Source organism: Phyllobates terribilis, unplaced genomic scaffold, assembly GCF_046119375.1.
Source record: "Phyllobates terribilis strain yellow unplaced genomic scaffold, ASM4611937v1 Scaffold_4__5_contigs__length_816908805, whole genome shotgun sequence".
Lineage (NCBI taxonomy): Eukaryota > Metazoa > Chordata > Amphibia > Anura > Dendrobatidae > Phyllobates > Phyllobates terribilis.
Window position 1 is genome coordinate 690030659 of NW_027362764.1, and position 23437 is coordinate 690054095.

Below are 23437 nucleotides of genomic sequence, written 5' to 3' on the forward strand. Positions count from 1 at the left end.
GGCTGAATTCAGATGTCCAATAAACATGGCTTATGTTTGGACAGTGATATACAGACTGGCAATGGGTCTCCGACTCACTGTCAACAGCCTCATGGTCATAGTATTCAGATAAGAACAGAACTGCTAATTTCAGGGAATTTGACTCAAATTTGATCATTCACGTATCGACTCGCTGATCCTTAGGACTAACTATGGCTTCATCTGCCCATGTTCCAGATGTCGTTGGAACTCTCTAGAGTCTTCTGTTATTTACATACATTGCGTACTATATTGTAACTTCAAAAAAAGCCAATATATACACTCCCTTTAATTAAAAAATTATATCTTTATTGAAAATATAAATCAACACAGAAGAAAGCACATTAAAATCAAAAAGCAAGATTGTACTGCAGTAAACACAGGTAAATATGCATACAGATATTATGTCAGTCCAAAAGATATTTCTGAATGTTACCTATTTCCTACTAATGACCCATATGAAGAAAATGCATTACATTTTATACATAGTATATACTTCAGATAGAAATGTGTATGAGAGCTCCATCTAGTGGCCAAAAAGAGTACATACTACAACAGGTAGGTAGAGCCATATAATCTCCATATCATAAAGTGCATGTGCTAAATAAAAAAGGCCACTACGAGGAGTGTTAAATAATAGCTAATCCCAATGAGCAGAAGCTCCAGTACCTCAAACAAGCATGTATATTAACAATAGGGTGCAAGTGCATGAAAACAGGTGGGTAGAGGAACAAGAAGCATTAGACCAGAAGGGAAAGGTTATTCAGCCAACATTACACATTGCAGAGGACAAAAAAAGACATTTCCATATTTACCACGTATAAACCCTTTATATTGTAACCTCTTTTCGTACATAAAGCAAGAATGGACCCTTTGCCAGAAGAAGAATAAATATATTCCCCAGCTTTCCTAGCAGTATTTTGGTGTAGTAGTTTAGGGGACAAGAATCCAGTAATAATTTTCCTTTAACCCCTGAAGTGTCCAAATTCCTTCTTTTGTTTTTGCTTTTTCCTCCCTTTCTTCCAAAAGCCATTTTTGTTCATCCGCATAGACGTCAGAGGGATTGTTTTGTTGTGGGATCAGTGAAGATTTGTTTAGCTTTAGCATACAATGCACTGTAACAGAAAAAAGTTCAAGAGAAATGGAGTGAAAAGCGATTTTTTTTGTTTGTTTTTACGTTGATTGTGCAGTAAAAATGACCAGGCAACATGATTCTGAAGATCAGTACATTGATTACACTTATATATATATAAAACATTCAGAAGTTTGTAAAAAATGTTGTTCCTGTGGCCAATTTCTAAGACCCATACTTTTTTTTATTTTTCTATCGCTAGAGCTGTATGAGGTCTTGTTATTTGCACAGCGAGCTGCAGTTTTTATTGGTACTATTTTGAGGTGTATGTGACCTTTTAATCTCTTTTTATTCAATTTTTTGGAAAGCGAGATGACAGGGGAAAAAACTAAGTCTGATGTTTGACTTTATTTTTCTTTACAGCGTTTGTTGTACTGGTTAAATGCTTTTATGTCGGTGTAGCTATAGCTCAACTCATTGATCTTAATCTGTAGAATACTGTCATAGGCTAAAACATGAAATAAGTTTTCCCCTGCACAAGAATGTGAGCTCATTTGGATCAAAACAACACATACTACAAGGAAGACAAAAAGGAAGAAAAATTAAATCCGCGAAAAAAATATCTTGGAAATGGTAATAAAATAGGAATAGAGTTAAAACAGTGTTAACTTGTACTGATGTATAAGGATGATTTATAGGTCCAAAGTTAGGTTCGTGTACCAGAACTTGACCTGAATTTGACCCCGAATCCAAAGCCCATAGAAGCTAATGGGGACCCAAACGTTTGTGCTGTAAAATGTTTGTAAAATAGTAAGTGCTGAAAAAGGAAGAAAAATGGGGGTAAGATCAGGACAATAGCCCTACAGACAAATGTGGATAGTTAAATGACTTAAAATAACATAGAATAAATAAAATAACAGTCTTCAACCAGGAGGCAGAGATCCAAGAGGTGGAGGTGGATGGGGAGGAGGTAACCAAAGCCAACACTGTTTTTGTTTTTTTGTTTTTTTTATAGAAATTGCTTAAAATAACATAGAATAAAAAAGAAATAAAAAAATAACAATGTTGAATCAGGAGGCGGAGGTCCAAGTGGAGGAGGAGGTGGACGTGGATGTGTAGGTGGAAGAGGCGAAGGAGGTAGGCAACACTGTTTTTGGTTTTTATTTTTTCTTGTTTTTTGGGGGTTTTATTTTTTAAATTGAGGAGGCCCCAAAACATTGGGAATTGCAAATAGAATGAACAAACTGCGATAGAGTATAACAACTGCTGTATGCGGCTGGTATACTTCTCTAGTCAGCCAAAGGTACGGAAAAGTCCTGTGGAATCCAGGACTGGTTCATTTTAATGATTGTGAGCTTGTCCACGTTGGCTGTGGACAGGCGGATGCGCCTGTCTATGATCACACCCCATGCCGTGCGAAACACACCTTCCGACGGTACACTTGTCGCAGGGCAGGTAAGCACCTCCAAAGTGTAAAGGGCAAGCTCAGGCCCTGTGTCCAAATTGGAGACCCAGAAGTTAAATGGGGCAGACCCATTACTTAGTATGTAGAGACGTGTGGACATGTACTCTTCCACGATGTTGAAACGCTACCTCCTGCTAATACGAACAGTATCAGATGGTGGTGTTGGATGTTTTGGCATGCTGAGGAAGCTTTTCCACATTTTGGCCAGGCTATCCCTCCTTTATGAAGTGGTGCCAGTGCTCCAGCTGCAATGGTGACTTCCTCCTCCTCTTCTGCTTTGTTCTTCCACTGAGCCCCCGCTGTCAGGTGAGGATGCCGTCATCAGTGCGCTTGTATTCCCGCATTTTCCTATCCCACTCCAGTGATGGAAGTAAGGATGATAAACCAAGGTGGCCACCCATTAATCAGCGCTGGTAACTGTCTGGGCAACTCGGCGGTCGTTGCACAGGCACAGCAGCATTTATTGGCTCATGTGTGCCAGGCTGCCCAGAGGCAACGACAAACAATCCTGGGAGGGAGGTATATCATCTTAGTCCTCTGTACCCCCCTCAGCCATGCTCCAGTGATGCCCATGAGCAGCTTTAAGTGCCATCCTGCGGTGAACACAGTTCCTCCTCCTCCTCATCATCCTCCAAAACTGTCCCCTGGCTGGACAGTTGTGTACCTGGCTTCTGTTGGTACTGGAACCCACCCTACGAGCCATGTGTGGATGACTGGCCTGGTAATGGTGTGAATGATCCCTGTTCCTCCTCCTCTTACTCCTGTGCCACCACCTCATCCATCATCGCCAGAAGCATTTTTTCCAGCAGACATAGAAGTGGGATAGTAACGCTGATTATGGCATCATCAGCGCTGGCCATGTTGGTGGAGTACTCGAAGCAGCACAACACAGCACACATGTCCCGCTAGCAAGCCCACTTGTTGGTCGCTAAGTGGTGTTGTCCCACAGAGCGACTCACCCGTGCGTGCTGCAGTTCAAACTCCACTATTGTCTGCTGCTGCTCTCAAGTCTCTCCAGCATATGCAAGATGGAGTTCCACTTTGAGGATAATTCTCATATAGCGGTGAGCAGGAAGGTAAAAGTGATGCTACAGCGCAGACAGGTGAGCAGCAGGGTGAGAACAGCGAAAGTGCACACAGATGGCCTGCATTTTCAGCAGCAGCTCCGAAATATTGGGGTAATTTTTAAGGAAGCTCTGCACAACCAAATTCAGCACATGCACCAGGCAAGGGATGTGCATCAAACCGGCTAGGCGCAGAGCTGCTGCTAGATTTCGCCCGTTATCGCACACCATTAGGGTGGGGTTGAGGTTCAGCGGCACCAACCATTCATCGGTCTGTTGTTTGATCCCTGTCCACAGCTGATCCGTGGTGTCGAATTTTTCCCCCAAATAGATGAGTTTCAAAATAGCCTGCTGTTATTTCCCCCTGGTTGTGCTGAAGTTGATGGTGCAGGTGTGTGAGGCGCCCCTGTGGGTCCAGTTGCCACAAAGGTACTGCATCTCACCCAGAGGTGTGGTACCCCACTCTCAAGTAAGGACGGAGTACTACTCGGGACCCACACACCCACATCCAATACACTCCACTTCAGGAGGGAAGGGCGAGATTGCTCCTAAGGGAGAGCACAGTCCCTGGTCCCTAGCTGGAGGGTGGAACTAGGTAGAGGAGGTGGGTGGAGGAAGTAGATCAGGGGAGAACAGACAGAAAGGATATAAGAAGAAGGGGTACCATCTAGAACAGGGGTCTCAAACTCAGCTGGGTATATGGGCCGCACATGGAAAAAATTTGAATTTGGGGGGCCGCATTCTTTGTTCAATGTGACATTTTTAGTGATACCATTTTTTTTGTATACACCTTTTGAACATTTTTGCCGTGTTTATTTTTTTATAGCTTGGGTCGTTATGGATGTGGCGATAATAAACGTGCACTTTTTTGTGTTTACTTTAGTTTACATATAAAACAGCATTTTTAGTGCCCAATATTTTTTCATGCTTTATTTTATTTTTTATTTTTTTTACAATTTTATTTCCCCCAATTGGCCACATACAGTAATATTGTCTTACAATTAGCATCATATAGTAATAATGGAAAACATCTTGCAGTAATGTTCCCCATCCAAGTCCCCATCTTGTACTAATGTGCCCCATCCAGGTCTCCATCCTGTGGCTATGTGCCCCATCCAGGTCCCCATCCTGTGGCAATGTTCCCCATCCAGGTCTCCATCTTGTGGCTATGTGCCCCATCCAGGTCTCCATCTTGTGGCTATGTGCCCCATCCAGGTCTCCATCTTGTGGCTATGTGCCCCATCCAGGTCCCCATCCTGTGGCTATGTGCCCCATCCAGGTCCCCATCTTGTGGCTATGTGCCCCATCCAGGTCTCCATCTTGTGGTTATGTGCCCCATCCAGGTCCCCATCCTGTGGCTATGTGCCCCATCCAGGTCCCCATCTTGTGGCTATGTGCCCCATCCAGGTCTCCATCTTGTGGTTATGTGCCCCATCCAGGTCCCCATCCTGTGGCTATGTGCCCCATCCAGGTCCCCATCCTGTGGCTATGTGTCCCATCCAGGTCCCCATCTTGTGGCTATGTACCCCATCCAGGTCCCCATCCTGTGGCTATTTGCCCCATCCAGATCCCCATCCTGTGGCAATGTTCCCGATCCAGGTTCACATCTTGTGGCTATGTGCCCCATCCAGGTCCCCTCTTGTGGCTATGTGCCCCATCCAGGTCCCCTCTTGTGGCTATGTGCCCCCTCTTGTGGCTATGTGCCCAATCCAGGTCCCCTCTTGTGGCTATGTGCCCCATCCAGGTCCCCTCTTGTGGCTATGTGCCCCATCCAGGTCCCCTCTTGTGGCTATGTGCCCCATCCAGGTCCCCTCTTGTGGCTATGTGCCCCATCCAGGTCCCCTCTTGTGGCTATGTGCCCCATCCAGGTCCCCATCTTGTGGCTATGTGCCCCATCCAGGTCCCCTCTTGTGGCTATGTGCCCCATCCAGGTCCCCATCTTGTGGCTATGTGCCTCATCCAGGTCCCCATCTTGGGGCTATGTGCCCCATCCAGGTCCCCATCTTGTGGCTATGTGTCCCATCCAGGTCCCCATCTTGTGGCAATGTGTCCCATCCAGGTCCCCTCTTGTGGCTATGTGCCCCATCCAGGTCCCCTCTTGTGGCTATGTGCCCCCTGTGCTGTTCTTCACACACATAAAATAGAAAAAAAAGATGATTCTCACCTGTCCTCCGTTCCCTCGGCGGCCTTCCTGCAGATGTGGCCCGCAGGCACCACAGAGTCCGACCCCTTGACGATCCCGACCTGGTCCAGGAGGAGCCGCCGACAGCAGCACTGCATTGCCGCACAGAGACTGTCTCCCAGCACAGCATTTTCAATGTCAGCCGCCGGCCAATCAGAGGCCAGCAGCTGACATCTGCATATGGCAATGACGTCAAACTCGCTGCGCCGACACGCAGATATCAGCTGCTGGCCTCTGATTGGCCAGTGGCTGGCATTGGAAATGCTGTGCTGGGAGACTGTCTCTGCGCGGCAATTCAGCGCTGCTGTCGGCGGCTCCTCCTGGACCTGGTCGGGATCATCAAGGGGTCTGTGCCTGCGGGCCGCATAAAGCAGCCTCAGGGGCCGCATGCGGCCCGCGGGCCGCGTGTTTGAGACCCCTGATCTAGAAGCAGTCAGTACAGAAAGGAGACAGTTGGGAGTGGGAGCTCAGAAGGAGCTCCGCTCAGCAGAGAGAGGAGTCGGGCCTATTAAGAGAGGCCAAGGAGGAGAGTGAGAGAAGACGGGAGCAGAGGGAAAGGCTCCAGAGACAGAAGAGATCCCAGGGGCACGGTGAGTGCAGGAAGCCACCTGTGCGCCCGAAGGGGACCAGCCCCAGACTAGTGGAGAACAACCAGGCTCAGCTAGCAAACCAGAGGCTGCAGCACTGGCTTGGGACACTGATTGTGAGGCGCAGGGCATGAGAGGCGAGAGCCAGCGCAGTGAGATGACCAGGAAAGGTACATAGAACGGGGTCCCGTCCGAGTGCTCCTGAAATACCTGAGAGTTTGCTGGATCACTACCCCAAAGGACACAGGACAACGTGGGCGGTTATAATCCGGAAAGTGTAACCTGAGGAACTTAACAACTGTGAGTATAACCTGAAGATTGCACCCCACTGTGTCCTTGAATAATTGCTGCGCCATCACCTGCATTACACCGCACCAACAACATAAACCTCCACAATTCTTCATATACTGACCTGGAGCTTAGCTCTGCCTGTGGAGAGCTGAACCAACTCTGCTGTGTCACCATCAGCTCAAGAGGATCTGCACCGCAGCGGCGGCCCCAAATAGCCGCATACCACAAGTGGCGTCACGAACATTATCTCTAAAAACTTTATTCCCCTTTTACTTTTCCTTTAATTGACCACCCTGGGCCACGGACAGGGTCACTGCCACCTTGACATCCCCAGCACCGACCGGCGCGGCTACCGAGTACCGCACGGACCAGGGAGCGCATCATGTGACGCTGACCGGATGAGCAGGTGGTGGAGGAAGAGGAGTTTGAGGAGGCAACATGTACAGAGAACGTCCAGCTATCCTAGGTCATGGTAGGACAATGTGCCAGAATGCATTCTGCCTTAGGCCCAGCCACCACTACATTTACCCAGTGGTTAGCTAGGGATATATAACGTCCCTGCCCGTGCTTATTGGTCCACGTATCAGTCGTTATGTGAACTTTGTCACTGATGGAGTTGCACAGTGCACACCTGATTTTGTTCACACATGGAAAAGTAGTGGCGACTGAGAAACACCTACTGTGGGATAGCCACCGCTTTGAAACAGTCCATCTCCATCAGCCAGAATGGCAGCATTTCAAAGGCCAGGAATTTTAAACTGCAGTGATTCAGGACTAGGGCACGTGGGTGGGTAGGAGGGTACTTATTCTTTCTCTCCAGTGTTTGGGGTATGGACAGCTGAACGCTTCTGACGCGCCCCCTGGGCCATGTTGTTAGGGATACCCGGAGCCGGATCAGATGGGGGTTGTAGTCTCCGAGTGGCTGTGACCCGGTCCGTGCCCAGGGTGTCAAGCTCAGAGTGTGGCAGTCCTACAGATGTTATTAGTTCTTTGTGTCGACTACGCCACCCGTTGATTTGCGGTCAAAAGGCCGCCGCTGCAGCAGGGTCCGGTGAGGCTGTTGGTATGTGTGCAGCTTTGGTAGTATAACCCCCAACGGGAGGGGTATAGCCTCAGGGGGTCAGCCGTGGAGGATGGTGGTTGTGAAGGTGCAGCAAAGAGACTCAGAGGCATAAAATGCAGTTCCAGGGTTTTACTTACTGGTGTTGCTCGGGTCACTGTGTACAGCAGTGACCACCCGAGCCGTGCTGCGTCCACCAGGTCCTGGACTCGGTCAACTCCCAGGCAACTCCGGAGTGTGGTCCTGAGCTCCTTTCTGACTCTCCCTTCTTCTGGCCGTTCCCACCAGGGATCCACCTAAGTCCGGCTCCCTCGGGCCTCTTGTTGGTCAAGCCTCCTCTGGGGTCCCTGACCCTATTCTTGGTCTGCCTTCCGGGTGGATTTAGTGGGTGGTCGTGGCAGATCCTGCCCACGACCTCCGGTTCCTGGCTAAGGTGTGCTGTAGCCTCTGCCAGCTTGGGATCCGGTACCCTTTTGCCGACCCTTCACCCTATTAGCTCTCTTATGGGCTCTTGGGGTCCCCTCTTCCTGCGCCTCAGGGTCCCTCTTCCTTCTCCTCTGCTCTGCTTCTCAGGCTCTCAGACAGACTGACTGACCGACGTCTCACAGACTGACAACTGACTGACCCTGATCTAAGATGGTGCCCACCTTATATACTCCCTCTATGTGTGAGCTCAGATGACCAGCACCCAATGAGCTCCTAGCTTTACCCAGGCTGCTCCCCCTATCTGCCCCTACACTACTGGGATGTTCCACCCCCCTCCCACTCCAGCCAGGAACAGACACTGTCGTACCTGCACATTTCTCTAGTGGGAGTACCATCGGTCTGTTCCCCGGAAATGGGATGTGTGTAGTGCATGCAGCTAACTGAGCTCAGTTCCACACTCCATCCTTACCCGGGAGTGGAATATCACACCTCTGGGTTGAGGTGCAATACCCCTGTAGCAGCCGAATCCTCAGGGTGCTACACTTCCATGGGACAGTGTGGAGATGCTTGGTGACACTGCTGTTGGTGGTGCTGTCACATGCTCTTTTTCAGGTGAGCCAGATGGCCCTGTTGATTGGGAATGGGAGGAAGAGGCCGAGACCGCAGCAGAAAAATCAGATCTTTCCCGATTTTTGAGGTGTGTACTCCACTGCACCTCATGCTTTGAATTCAGGTGCCGCATCATGCAGGTGGTGCTCAGGTTCAGAACATTTATGCCTGCTTCAGGCTCTGATGGCACATCTTGCGAATCACCCATCTCTTGTCCACCAGAATGACAACGTCCTCTTCTTGCAGCAGCTACATCACCACCACTACCTGCACCATGGCCACGTCTATGTCCCCTATTTGATACTCTCCTTATTTTTTGCATCCCAAAAAAGTGCACAGCAGAGAAGAGAAAATGCCCAGCAGATTATTACACTCTTAGGGTACTTTGCACCAGTCTGTGTTGGGGCACTCTGCACCAGACTGTGTTGGGGCACTCTTCACCAGCCTGTGCTGTGACACTCTGCACCAGCCTGTGTTGCAGCGCTCTGCACCAGCCTGTGTTAGAGTACTCTGCACCAGCCTGTGGCGGCACTCTGCACCAGCGTGTGTTGCGGAACTCTGCACCAGCCTGTGTTGGGGCACTCTGCAACAGCCTGTGTTGTGGCACTCTGCACCAGCCTGTGTTGCGGCACTCTGCACCAGCCTGTGTTGCGGCACCCTGCACCAGCCTGTGTTAGGGTACTCTGCACTAGGCGGTTACGGCACTCAGCACCAGGCTGTGTTAGGGCATTCTGCACTAGGCGGTTAGGGCACTCAGCACCAGGCTGTGTTAGGGCACTCTGAACCAGGCTGTTAGGGCACTGTGCACCAGTTGTTTGGGTACTCTACACCAAGCTGTTAGGGCACTCTGCACAAGGCTTTTAGGGCAATGTGCACCAGGTTGTTAGGGCACTGTGCTCCAGGCTGTTAGGGCACTTTGCACCAGGCTGAGAATAGAATGACGGCGCAACCCATATCCGGCATTTATACAGGCCAAGTCACATGGTGCGCCAGTCAATCAGAATTTCTTTTTCCTTCCCTTCTTCCAAGAGCCATAACTTTTTTCCTCATCCTCATAACCATGTGTGCTTGTTTTTTGCTGGTTGAGTTGTAGTTATTGTTTTGACTCATTTCACCTTAGCATATAGGGGATTTGTTTTTCTCTTCCCTTTTGTTTTTATAGTATTCATTGTGTGTAAAAAAAGAACTGGAAGCATGATTCTGCAGGTCAGTATGACTATATTTTTTAAGACCCATAATGCTTTTATTTTTCCATTGATGGGGCAGTGGAATCGTGGGGCTATAGCACATCAAACTGTTGTTTTATTATCATCACTTTGGGGTATATATGACATTTATATAATTTGTTATCCCAATTTTGTGGGGAGGCAAGATGATAAAAAATTGTAATCCTGAAATTAGATTTTTTTTCTTTGCAGCATTTATTGTATGGGTTAAATAATTTAATATTTTGAAAAATCAGACTTTTATAGGCACGGCAATACCTAATATGCTTGTGTTTTGTTTTTTTTCTTTGATTTTGAAGTTTTTAGTTTTTAAACTTTGGAAACTAATTTTTTCACATTCTTAAAAATTATAACTAGAATTCTGCAGAAAGAATGAACCATAAATGGAGTAGAGGTTTGCATGCTCAGCATCTGCTCATTTCAGCTCAGTTCACAGGATAAGTGGAGGTCCTAATAATTTGACCCTCAACATGTGCCGTATATGTAAGTAAAAGTAGAAGGACAAGAAGGACATTACATGGATAGAGGATAACTTACAATCTTAGTAACAGGATTGCCAACAATCCAAAAATATCTGAACAGTCAGTAAAAAATGCATCCTACTCACTGATTTTTTTGACGTTAGAGAAGCATCTTCAGAATACTATAATTGTAAATATCATCATTTTATCAGTCGGCACCCCAGCAATCAGTAAGTTGTTTGCTATCCTATGAATAGGGGATAGCTTATTATCTTGGTACAAAACATTTAAAGGGGTTATCCAGGACATGTCATTTTTTAACTATAGCCCTAAAAATTAAAAAGCAAGTAATAGCTTACAGAGGCAACTTTCTGTCTATTCAACCGGCTCCTGCCAGCAATTCAGCTGCCCCACATCAGCAGAACAGCTCCTCTACTTCCAAGCTGATCTGTCAACAGGACGTGACTTCCAACGTCATTCTGATTGATAGCCAACTTCAGAAAGTTAGGCAGTGGGAGCCAGCTGTCAATCAGCATGACGTCGGCAGAGCAGAGCGGATGAGAAACGACGTCAGCGGAAAGCACTGAATCGCAGGCAGGAGTGGTCTGTAACAACTATGTGCCAGCAGAGATCGGCGCCTATCACAGCAGGCAGGTAGTTAGCAACTACTTGACTGATAGCTCTTCGACCCATAGAGAAAAATTGTAATAGTCCTGGATAACCTCTTTAACCATTGTAACCAACTTGATAAGGCTGCATCTTCTTGTGACTGGATTTGTCTGAATCTTTCTTTCAATTACAAAGCCTTTTTCTGTGGATAATATATCTGAGCTTACTGAAGAATTTTCATACATGTAATTACTACAGCCTGGTCCAATTATTTGACACATGCCTCATTGACTTGCTGTAAGATAATCTAACACAATAGTGTGTTGATTGAGAACTCTAGCATGAAATCCTTCATTGATAAGGATATACAATACAACAAATGTTTCATCCTTAACAATGTCTAAAAATGTAGCTAGTTGTTCATTGTTGTGTGCATATTGTCTAGCTAAACCAGAGATTGTCAAAGTGAGTCCAATTGAATTAACAACAAATTTCTCCCAAAAAATGGATTTGTGCCAATTCTGCTATAATGAAAAGGGCAGGGAGGGGGTTAAAAAAATTAAACATATACTCATCTCTCCCTAACCCTCACCTTCCCTATGCATCTCTCCATCCACGCCTCATAACTCTGGTGGAGTTTTCATTCGTAGCAGGTCTTCTTCAGAGGTCCCACCCGGTCTGCGTTAGAGATGATAAAATCTGCAAAGATTCAAATTCAGAATTTAGAAGTTCAGTTTCAAACACAATGGCCATCATTTATGAAAAAAGCATATAAAGGTACAGCCATTATAAAAATTGGTGCTTTTTCGCCCTCTGACATACTGCTGAGTTAATTTTGTGTCTTTTTTTTCGTATTTGACACCGATCTTATCTGTGAGTTTTAAAATTTGGTGATGAAAAATAACACAAAAATTGCATAATCTCAGCACTAGTGATGAGTGAACGTGCTCACCACTGCTCGGTACTCACCCGAGCATCACTGTGCTCGACAAGCTCGGCGCTCGGCGAATATTTCCGGGTTGCTCGGGCGGGAACTACGGTCCCCTCCCTGCATGTTTTGCGCTCTTTAGAGAGCCAATGAACATGCAGCGATTGCATATAAGACCTGGCGCCGCTATGCTCTTCACAGTGTACCCCGGAATCAGGTAGAGTACGGAGAGGTGCTGCTGCGTCAGGGAGAGTTTTGCTTGTTTATATTTAGTATAGGTATTCCACTATATATATAAATATATATATATCCAACTGAACTAACAGTCCTTATGAGGACTAATCCAGCTGCATATAATCAGTGCTAGGCAGGCAGACAGTGTATGTGGCAGACTGCAGTGTATGATACAGCACAAGAGGGTCCCTGAGCGTCCTGTCTGTGTTATGATCTGCTACAAGCACTAAGGAAAGAAAGGAGATCTGTCCCTACAATAAAACTAAGCTAGATCCCTACGATGTAACGGGGAACCTGATCCTGCGATCAGACCCGCTAAAGTCCTCGGCTAGTCTGTACGAAGACCAATAGATGCAAGGGAGGGATCCCTACAAGAACTAGGAACTGGGATAAAGTTGGGCACCTCCTAGCAGAAATTGTAGCAGCAAAAGACAAACATACAACATAGAACATAAAGGTCCGAAGACCAAGCTAAACAGACTGAGAAAGGTAACTAAGCACCAGGCTAACTTAAGAGTAGAAATTACAATGAAGTCCAGCAAGGCCAGGAGGGCGGAGCAGGATTAAATAGGCAAACAAGGCCACATGACCAGCAAGATAGAAAAAACCTAACAGGAGAGTTCTAACAGTCTGCTGCTGCTGCTGTAATAATTACAGATATTTGTAGACATAGCCCCAGATATCAGGGGCCAGGGCAATTTTTTTTTTATCTTAATCCTGGTTATTTGCTTAAAAAGCAATCCAGAGAACACAATTTTTCTGCTCCATTTGCTTGTTCTCACTGCAGAATAAAACCTGATCTGTTCCATGATTCAGTGATAAAAATCCAGAAATTTTAACTGAATGTGGAAAATATTGGCCTCCTTTTCCATTCTGTTGCAGTGTGCCAGTATGTCTGTCAGGCATATCACCTATAAGAGTGTTCCAAAATCAGACATTTCTTCCATTTTCATTTCGTTGCAGTGTGTCGGTCAAGCTATTCACACTAGGTCTCTGTGTAGAATAATATTAGTAAATTACAGTCCTGCTATTTAACACCGTGATTCTCTGTCAAACATATCACCTATAAGAGTGTTCCAAAATCAGACATTTCTTCCATTTTCATTCTGTTTCAGTGTGTCGGTCAAGCTATTCACACTAGGTGTCTGTGAAGAATAATATTAGTAAGTTACAGGCCTGCTATTTAAAACTGTGGTTCTCTGTCAAACATATTACCTATAAGACTGTTCCAAAATCGACATTTCTTCCATTTCTATTCTGTTGTAGTGTGTCGGTCAAGTTATTCACACTAGGTGTCTGTGAAGAATAGTAATAGTAAATTACAGGCCTGCTATTTAAAACCGTGGTTCTCTGTCAGACATATCACCTATAAGAGTGTTAAAAAAAAAGCCATTTCTTCCATTTTTATTTCGTTGCAGTGTGTCGGTCAAACTATTCACACTAGGTCTCTGTGTAGAATAATATTAGTAAATTAAAGTCCTGCTATTTAAAACCGTGGTTCTCTGTCAGACAAATCACCTATAAGAGTGTTCCAAAATCAGACATTTCTTCCATTTTCATTTTGTTGCAGTGTGTCGGTCAAGCTATTCACACTAGGTCTCTGTGTAGTATAATATTAGTAAATTACAGGTGTGCTATTTAAAACCGTGGTTTTCTGTCAAATATATCACCTATAAGAGTGTTCTAAAATCAGCCATTTCTTCCATTTTCATTTCGTTACAGTGTGTCGGTCAAGCTATTCACACTGGGTCTCTGTGTAGAATAATATTAGTAAATAGCAGACTTGCTATTTAAAACTGTGGTTCTCTGTCACACATATCACCTATAAGAGTGTTCCAAAATCAGCCATTTCTTCCATTTTCATTTCGTTGTTGTGTGTTGGTCAAGTTATTCACACTATGTCTCTGTGTAGAATAATATTAGTAAATTACAGGTGTGCTATTTAAAATCATGGTTCTCTGTCAGACGTATCACTTATAACTGCGTTCCAAAATCAGTCATTTCTCGTGAACGTGGAAAATATTGTCCTCCATTTAAAATGGGCAAGGTGCGTGGAAAGGGATGGGGAAGTGGACGTGATGGTGATGGTGCATGCAGAGGCCGAGGACATGGCCGTGGGCAAGCTGAAATTGTGCCACAACACTCACATGTTGTCGCTCGTCCTTCCTGTCCCAATTATTAGGGGACTGCAGAACATCACTATTGAACACAGAGCAGTGTCAAAAGGTTGTTGGTTGGATAGCAGATAATGTTTCCAGTCACTTTGCCACCACCACCACCACCCTGTCTTCCATCCTCAGTAGCTGTGAGTCTGGACCACATATTCCTCACCCTGATCCTCCTTCCTTCCACCATGCCGAGTGTCCGGAGACAACTGATCCTATACTTGGACACTCAGAAGAGCTGTTTACTTTTCCATTTGTAGATTTGGGCCTCTCGCCCAGCCGGCTTCGAATGAGTCAAGAGGAGAGCGCGTGTAGCGATGTCAAAATATTGGAGCAGCCACAGTCACACGAAGGCGATGGTGTGAAAGTGCAATTACTGTTGCAAGAGGTGGATAATGATGATGAGACACAATTGCCACCTGTCCTTGAACACTCTCAACTAGCACCATCAGCAAGCACGTCCACGTCCTTGTCCCAGCACAGCATTCAGTTGTCCCTACCCCAGTCCTTGGAACGCAAGTGCAAATACGCAGCCCCACAGGCCACACTACTAAATTCACACATTTCGCGAATATTTGCTCTCAAAATGTTGCCTTTTAGACTCGTGGAGAAGGAAGTTTTCCACAACCTCATAGTGGCGGCCGTCACTCGGTACTCAGTCCTCAGCCGCCACTATTTCTCCCGGTGCGCCGTCCCCGTATTACACGAGCATGTGTCCCACAACATTAGACATGCCCTCAACAACGCAGTTACCGGGAAAGTCCACCTAACCATGGACCCATGTACAAGTGCTTGTGGGCAGGGACGGTACATCTCGATGATGGCACACTTGGTTAATATAGTGGAAGCCGGGACCCAGTCAGACCTTGGGACGGAACACGTCTTCCCGACGCCGAGGATTGCGGGCCCTGGGGCAATCAGGGTTGCCCCCACATTCTACAGCTCCTGCACCTCCTTCTCCTCCTCTTCAGCCTCTATCTCCGAAATGACCACATCAGTCGCAAGCTGGAAGCACTGCAGCACTGTCTCGGCCAAGCAGCAACAGGCTGTGCTGAAGCTAATATGCTTAGGTGACAAACCGCACAACGCTGAAGAGTTGTGGACAGATCAGAAAGAGCAGGCAGATCTGTGGCTGACACCGCTGACCCTACAACAAGGCATGGTCGTGTGTGACAATGGCCGGAACCTGGTGGCGGCTCTGAGGCTAGTCGAGCTCACACATGTATCAAGCCTGGCCCATGTGCTTAACCTCGTGGCTCAGTGGTTTCACAAAACCTACCCGGATCTGCCAGATCTGCTTGTCAAAATACGCCGCCTGTGTGCCCATTTTAGAAAGTCAGCTACAGCTTCCGCCGCCCTTGCCGTGCTTCAGCAGCATTTGCAACTTCCAGCTCACCGACTGATCTGCGATGTCCCCATGCTTTGGAACTCTACATAACAGATGTTAGGAAGAATTTGTGAGCAGAAGAGGGCAGTTATTGACTACCAGCATCAACAAGTCCGTCGATATTCAGGTCAGATTCCACACATAAAACTTCAGGAGTGGACATGGATGTCAGACATATGTACCATTCTCCAAAACTTTGAGGACTCCACCAAGATGGTAAGCGGCGATGACACCATAATTAGCATCACCATCCCACTTCTCTGTCTTCTGAAACGCTCTCTGCTCTCAATTAAAGAGGATGCATTGCAGGTGGAGCACAATGAGATGGAGCAAAGAACCATACAGGGTGATTCCACATAGCGCAGCCTCATCTCATCCCAACGTGGATTGGGTGACAATGAGGAAGAGGAGGAGGAAGAACAAGAGCTAGTTTCCTGCGCTAGAGACGGTACTACCTGCACAACTGTCATTCCGTCTGTTCAGCATGAATGGCCTGAGGACAGGGAGGAGGAGAGAGAGGAGGAGGATGAGGAGGAGAGCATGGTCAGTCATCCTCTTGGAGAGGACACAGAAGTCTTGTCTCTTTGCAGTCTGGCACAAATGGTTGAGTTTATGTTACTCTGCCTTTCCCGTGACCCTCGTGTTGTCCGAATTTTGGATGACAGTCATTATTGGTTGGTGACACTTCTAGACCCACATTACAAGGGGAACTTTCTGTCTCTTATTCCCGAGCAGGACAGGCCTAATAAAATGGGGCAGTACGAGAAGGCCCTTGTTGCGGAATTATTAAAAAAAATTCCAATCTAAAAAAGCTGGCGGCAGAGGTCACAGTTCGTTGGACGACCAAGGAGTACAGGCGAGAGAGACACAAATGCAATTCAGCAGAGGCAGAGGAACACTGTCAAAGTTCTAGGACAGTTTTCTCAGACCGTCCCATCGCACAAGCCCTGATGCGAGGGGTACTCTCCCAAGGAGGGAAAAGTTGCGGAAGATGCTGAGGGAGTACCTTGCCGACCGTACCAACATCCTCGGTGATTCCTCTGTGCCTTATAATTATTGGGTATCCAAGCTGGACACGTGGCATGAACTGGCTCTCTATGCCTTGGAGGTCCTGGCCTGCCCTGTTGCTAGCGTTTTGTCAGAGCGGGTTTTTAGTGCCGCTGGTGGAATTATAACCGATAGGCGCATCCGCCTGTCAACTGAAAATGCTGACAGGATGACTCTTATAAAAATGAACAAGGGCTGGATTGGGCCAGACTTCTCAACACCACCGAATGATAGCAACGTAACATTAACTCAAATACAGTGTCTTTTTTTTTGGGAGGTCTAACTATATTCCCATGCACCTCTGTCTTCACACCCTGACATGGGTACAGGCTTCCTGATTTTGTCTATTTGCTCTTGTCCTCCTCCTTCTCTGCATCCTCATCCTCCACCACCATATAACCACCATATCAACATATTTACGTCTCTTGCAAGGGGCATTGGAGCTCCTCCAAATTTTTGGCAGCCGTTGCTTCACTGCATAGGCAAACAGTATGGGAGACCCACTTCCTAATAATGAGAATATTGTTTTCAGGAGGCCCTCCGACCTCTACGTCTCTTGCATGGGGCATTGGAGTTCCTCCAAATTTTAGCCAGCCATTGCTTCGCTGCAAAGGCAAACAGTATGGGAGACCTACTTCCTAATAATGGGAACATTGCTTTCAGGAGGCCCTCTGACATCATGTCTCTTGAAAGGGGCATTGGAGTGCCTCTAAATTTTTAACAGCCATTGCAGTCACTGCATAGCAAACAATACGGGAGACCCTCTCCTTTCTAATGGCAATATGTCGTTACTGTGGCCCAACTATATGTGTCTTTAAATTGTTAGTAGGGTTTTTCCTAAATTTTGGCAGCCGTTGCACTCACTACATACCCTATAACTGATAAAACCTATAAAAGGACGGAGTAAGACACCCAGAGAAAATTCCTAAATGATAACAAAGGAGATAACGCTAAAACATAATTGTATTAAGTATTCATGATAAAAGACACAAAATCTTAAAAATAGCAGGTCAAATGGAGAGGGGTACACAAAATCAGAGTGGTAACCATTTAGGTCCACATGGGGTTATCAATAGAATTACATAATTAAGGGTATGAAATACAGTATGCTAGGCACATACATGATTCAATCATAATACATTTTAAAGTCTCTAATTTTTGACCACTGGGACAAAATTAGAAAGTAAGAAAGTGAAAAAAATGCTGGTCCTAAAACATGAATATTCACCAGTGAATACCAAATGCAAATAGCCTGGAAACAATAGGGGAAAGTTAAAATAACTATCCATCCACCAGCCTATACGACTCACCCATGTTTCCAATCGATACCCGGTACCACGCTGGAACCCGACGCGCATTTCGCGTGTGCTTCCTCGGGGGGCTGTGGTTTGTGTGTGTGGGGGCGCTTGTTATATAGCCATCTAATCAGGTGTAATCAAGGCACACGCCGGTAGCATGGCGCATGCGCGGCGATGTGCTTCACTTCCGTCGCGTCATTTCCGGCCAGTTCCTGATGGGAGTGCGGGTGGGAACAATTGTTCCAATGACGTCAGTGACCAGCACTCACATCATACAGAAGCCTTATGGAATGCAGTCGGAATTGAAGTTCATCGTGCATGCGCTCCCAGCAGTGGCCATTTATGAAGAGGGACAGGTAAGGGCAAACAGTGAAACTACAAATCAGAAACAAAACTAATTAATAGGTAAAGTAAAAGAAAAAATTGAGAGAAGCCAAAGGCTTCCATGTATAGATAATTGAATAAATATATCAATAATACTAACACTTATATCTTATGATACTACATACATATCAGTGATTAGAACTGTAGTAAAAAAATAATTAATTACTAATAACCAGAGAGTCAATAGTATAATTCATAGTATCAAATAGATGGAATGAAGAGTTGTCCCTTGATTTTCTAAAGTCCTGACGATAGTCCAGGTGTATGAAAACAGTAGCCCCAGTGAAGAACACTACTTATAAAGAAATTAAATATTAAAACACACATACTTAAAAACAAAGGGAAAATCTATAGGAACGAGGCGAAACTAAGTTGTTCGTTCAAACCCGAAGGGGTCATTGTATCCAAATTAACTATCCAGCGACACTCCAGCTGCGCTAGAATCCGTTTATAATTTCCACCACTTGTGCCAAGGTGCACCTTGTCAATTCCTCTAAATTTGAGGTCAGAGGGGTCGCAATTATGGCACTGCCTGAAATGTCGCAGGTTAGTTTTCAATGTAGTTGGGTCAGGTACATCTCTTGCTGCTACAATATCCCTAATGTGCTCCCTAACTCGGACTCGAAGTTCTCTAGACGTTAGTCCTACGTAACTAAGGTTGCAGGGACACCTAGCTAAATAGACTACATCGGTGGAGCTACAGGAGATGTACTGCGTGATTTTGAAATCCCTGGTCCCATCCGCAGATGTGAACGTAGTAGCGCGGACAATATTTCTACAGGCCAGACAAGACCCACAGGGATAGCATCCCAATCTCTGCTTCCCAGCCCCAAAAAGGGTGGGGGTGGGGGCGACATAGTGGCTTCTAACCAAGGAGTCCCTCAAACTCCTACCTCTCCTTGCTGTCATCATGGGCCTATCTGGCAAAATTTTGTTTAATACTGGTTCTGTTTTGAGGACGGACCAATGGTTAGTAAGAATTTGTCGTATCTCAGACCAGCGATTATTGAAAGTGGATATGAACCTAATAGGTGGATTTCTATCCGGTTGCCTGTGGGGGTTGGTAAGTAACACACGTCATGGAGTCCTCCTTGCACGCAAGTAACCCTTTCTGATACTACGATTGCTATAACCGCGTTCACAAAATCTCTGACCAAGATCGCAAGCCTGAGCCTCAAAAATCCCATCAGTAGAACAGATGCGTTTCACTCTAAGGTACTGTCCAACAGGAATGGCCCGAATTGTTGAGGATGTATGTGCAGATTTTGCATGTAATAAAGAGTTTACCGATGTTTCTTTACGAAAAACATCCGTTTGTATTTGGCCATCCTGTTGGACAATAATCCTAATATCCAAAAAGTCAATCTGATATTTCTCACACTTATATGTAAGTTTGATATTACGATCATTACGATTAAGTGTGGTGATGAAATCGTGAAGCCCAGACTCGGGACCCTGCCAGATGATGAACACGTCATCGATAAATCTGTACCAATACTGCGCATGGGACGTGGCGCCCGTACCGTCCCCGAAGATCTCCCTCTCCCAGTAGCCAAGAAAGAGATTAGCGTAGGACGGCGCACACACCACGCTCATCGCAGTGCCCCGTTTTTGCAGAAAAAAACTGTCTTTGAATGTGAAGAAGTTGTGAGTAAGTATGAATTGTAATAGCTCAAGGATCAGAGAGCGTAATGAAATGTCCAGGTCACTAGCGCCAAAGAAGAACTCCACGGCATGCAATCCATCCCTGTGTCCGATACTGGTATACAGCGACTCTACGTCAACTGCAACCAGTGGCATGTCAGCCTCAAGACACAAGCCATCCACCTTCCTCAGGACGTCACCAGTGTCTCTGACATAGGAGGGCTGTGTCTCCACCAAAGGGTGAAGGTAATATTCAATGAATTTACAAACTGGGTCACATAGCCCTCCAATGCCAGAGACAATGGGACGTCCTGGAGGTTCCAAAGGATTTTTATGTATTTTTGGTAGTAAATAAGAAGTGGAAACTATGGGGTACTTAACACAAAGCCCATCAAAGATCTTAGGAATAATTCCCTGTGTATATGCCTTATCTAAAATTTCAGAGTAAAGCAGAGAATGTGGCCAGGGGATTATTAGGGAGAGAGGTATATGATTTGCGATCCCAAAGTTTTCTAAAGGCTTCCTTCTCATATTTTGCCACAGGCCAGACCACCACATTGCCCCCCTTGTCCACGGGCTTAAAGACTATATCCTTTAAGGATTGCAGTTCTCCAAGTGCCTTCCGCTGTATATGGGTCAAGTTATAATTTCTAGGCCCCCCAGACAATGTCCTAAGGTCTTTCATAACTAATTTGTTGAAAATCTCCACCTGTGGACAAAGGGAAAAGGGGGGGAAGGTGGTGGATCTGGCCATGACGGAGGTAGGGAAAGTACCTGTAGATGTCGGGGCACCCTTTCTCTCCAACTCCTCCAAGATGGATAGAGCCTCTCTTTCCATGGTAGTGTTCAACTCAACATCTCAGGTGGGGTTGGTGTGAAGTTTGCGCTAAATTATTTTCCTCAGAAACAATTGTACGTCCTTCAAAACTAGAAAAAAGTTGTAATTATTAGTAGGAACAAAAGTCAGGCCCAGTGATAAAATCTCTCTTTGAGTGTGAGAAAGTATATTACTAGAGAGATTAATTACCTCCAAATTACTGGATTTAGATTTTTTCTCCATAGACTATGGGGGGGTTAATTTACGTTTAGAATTAGATTTCCCCTTCCATTGTCCTAGGTATCTCTCACCCATAGGTTTCACAGTGATAATGCCAGTCTGGTTGTTTCTAAATGGTTCTTCATCCATTGACGATAAGGATGAGGTTGAATTTCACCGGTTACCTAGAGATGGTTTACTAGTGCCCTTCTTACCTCTCCATTTATAGACCTGTTTTTGATTAAAATCAGACAGGTCTCTTTGATATTTTTTAGTTTTAGAAGCCACTATGTCTTTTTCCCATTTGAGAAATTCGCTGTCCAGTTCCTGATTAAATTTTGTCAATGCTGCTGGAGTTAGTTTGGTGACTAGGCCATCCTGGAGCTGGACAATCTCTGCTTCGATTTTAACCAATGATGATTCATTAGATCGAACAAGGAGATCCATGTATCCCCTTGAGCAAGTGGAGGATAATTTCTCCCACTGTTTCTTCAGTGAATCATCCTCAAAATTAAAAGCTGGGAAAACCTGGATGCGAAGGCCCCGCGGGATTAGTCCTTTCGCCATGTACCGTTCCAAGAAGGCCTTGTTCCACCAAAGGAGGGTTTTTTTAATCAAAAGGTCCTTCAGTTTATACATCATATCATCATTTTCCCTAGAGTTTAAAACCACAGTGGACTCCTCTCCAAAGACCTTGTTAAGTTTAGTGAGCCAGGTCTGCTCACGTGCTTTATGATCCATATGTTCGGATCCAGAAGCTGTGAAAAGACACAGTATTATGCAGACATATAAATATTTGAACTGAACAATATGGTAAAGGGTTCTAACCATATATAGTCAATGTGGGCACTCCCAATACATATAAAACCTACAAAAGGACGGAGTAAGACACCCAGAGAAAATTCCTAAATGATATTATTGATATATTTATTCAATTATCTATACATGGGAGCCTTTGGCTTCTCTCAATTTTTTCTTTTACTTTACCTATTAATTAGTTTTGTTTCTGAATTGTAGTTTCACTGTTTGCCCTTACCTGTCCCTCTTCATAAATGGCCACTGCTGGGAGCGCATGCGCGGTGAACTTCGATTCCGGCTGCTTTCCATAAGGCTTCTGTATGATGTGAGTGCGGGTCACTGACGTCATTGGAACAATTGTTCCCACCCGCACTCCCATCAGGAACTGGCCGGAAATGACGCGACGGAAGTGAAGCACATCGCCGCGCATGCGCCATGCTACCGGCGTGTGCCTTGATTACACCTGATTAGATGGCTATATAACAAGCGTCCCCACACACACAAACCACAGCCCCCCGAGGAAGCACACACGAAACGCGCGTCGGGGCTCCAGCGTGGTACCGGGTATTGATAGGAAACAGTGGTGAGTCGTATAGGCTGGTGGATGGATAGCTATTTTAACTTTCCCCTATTGTTTCCAGGCTATTTGCATTTGGTATTCAAGGGTGAATATTCATGTTTTAGGACCAGCATTTTTTTCACTTTTTATCTTTCTAATTTTGTCCCAGTGGTCAAAAATTAGAGACTTTAAAATGTATTATGATTGAATCATGTATGTGCCTAGCATATTTCATACCCTGAATTATGTAATTCTATTGATAACCCCATGTGGACCTAAATGGTTACCACTCTGATTTTGTGTACCCCTCTCCATTTGACCTGCTATTTTTAAGATTTTGTGTCTTTTATCATGAATACTTAATAAAATTATGTTTTAGCTTTATCTCCTTTGTTATCATTTAGGAATTTTCTCTGGGTGTCTTACTCCGTCCTTTTGTAGGTTTTATATGTATTAGGAGTGCCCACATTGACTATATACCAATTATGGTTAGAACCCTTTACCATATTGTTACACTGGAAAGAATGTTCCTTAACATATTTCCCAGGAAAATCCATTTTGGTTTCGCTTTTGTATGTTTTATTGTGAGTCCGTAAAAGTGGCTTAATACCTCTGATAACATTGTTGACAGCATTGACCTGGGCGTCAGAAATGCTTCCAGGGGTCTTCCCCATGCTGTTCCCATGTCATTTGAGCACTGTTCCCATCGATTTGGGCAATTTTTAGGCCCTCTGCAGACCGCCGGGGGGAGCCACCGGAAAAATGCTTGAGTTTCCCATAGACTTACATTGGGCTCGTTACTCTGACAGAGCACTCGAGTATTCCAATTTGCTCGACTCGAACTACGAGTACCCGAGTATTTTAGTGCTCGCCCATCACTACTCAGC

At 45.6% G+C, this 23437-nt stretch overlaps 1 long non-coding RNA gene across 1 annotated transcript in view; it reads right to left on the bottom strand.

Moving 5' to 3' along the window:
- Window positions 1-430: 430 nt before the first annotated feature.
- Window positions 431-23437, bottom strand: part of LOC141264484 (uncharacterized) — a 44402-nt gene continuing 21395 nt past the window's right edge. Inside the window, exons 2-3 of the long non-coding RNA XR_012319964.1 lie at window positions 11663-11769; window positions 431-1133 (exon numbers count right to left, since the gene is read on the bottom strand). This is a non-coding gene — a long non-coding RNA (uncharacterized lncRNA). The remainder of the gene's footprint in view (window positions 1134-11662; window positions 11770-23437) is intronic.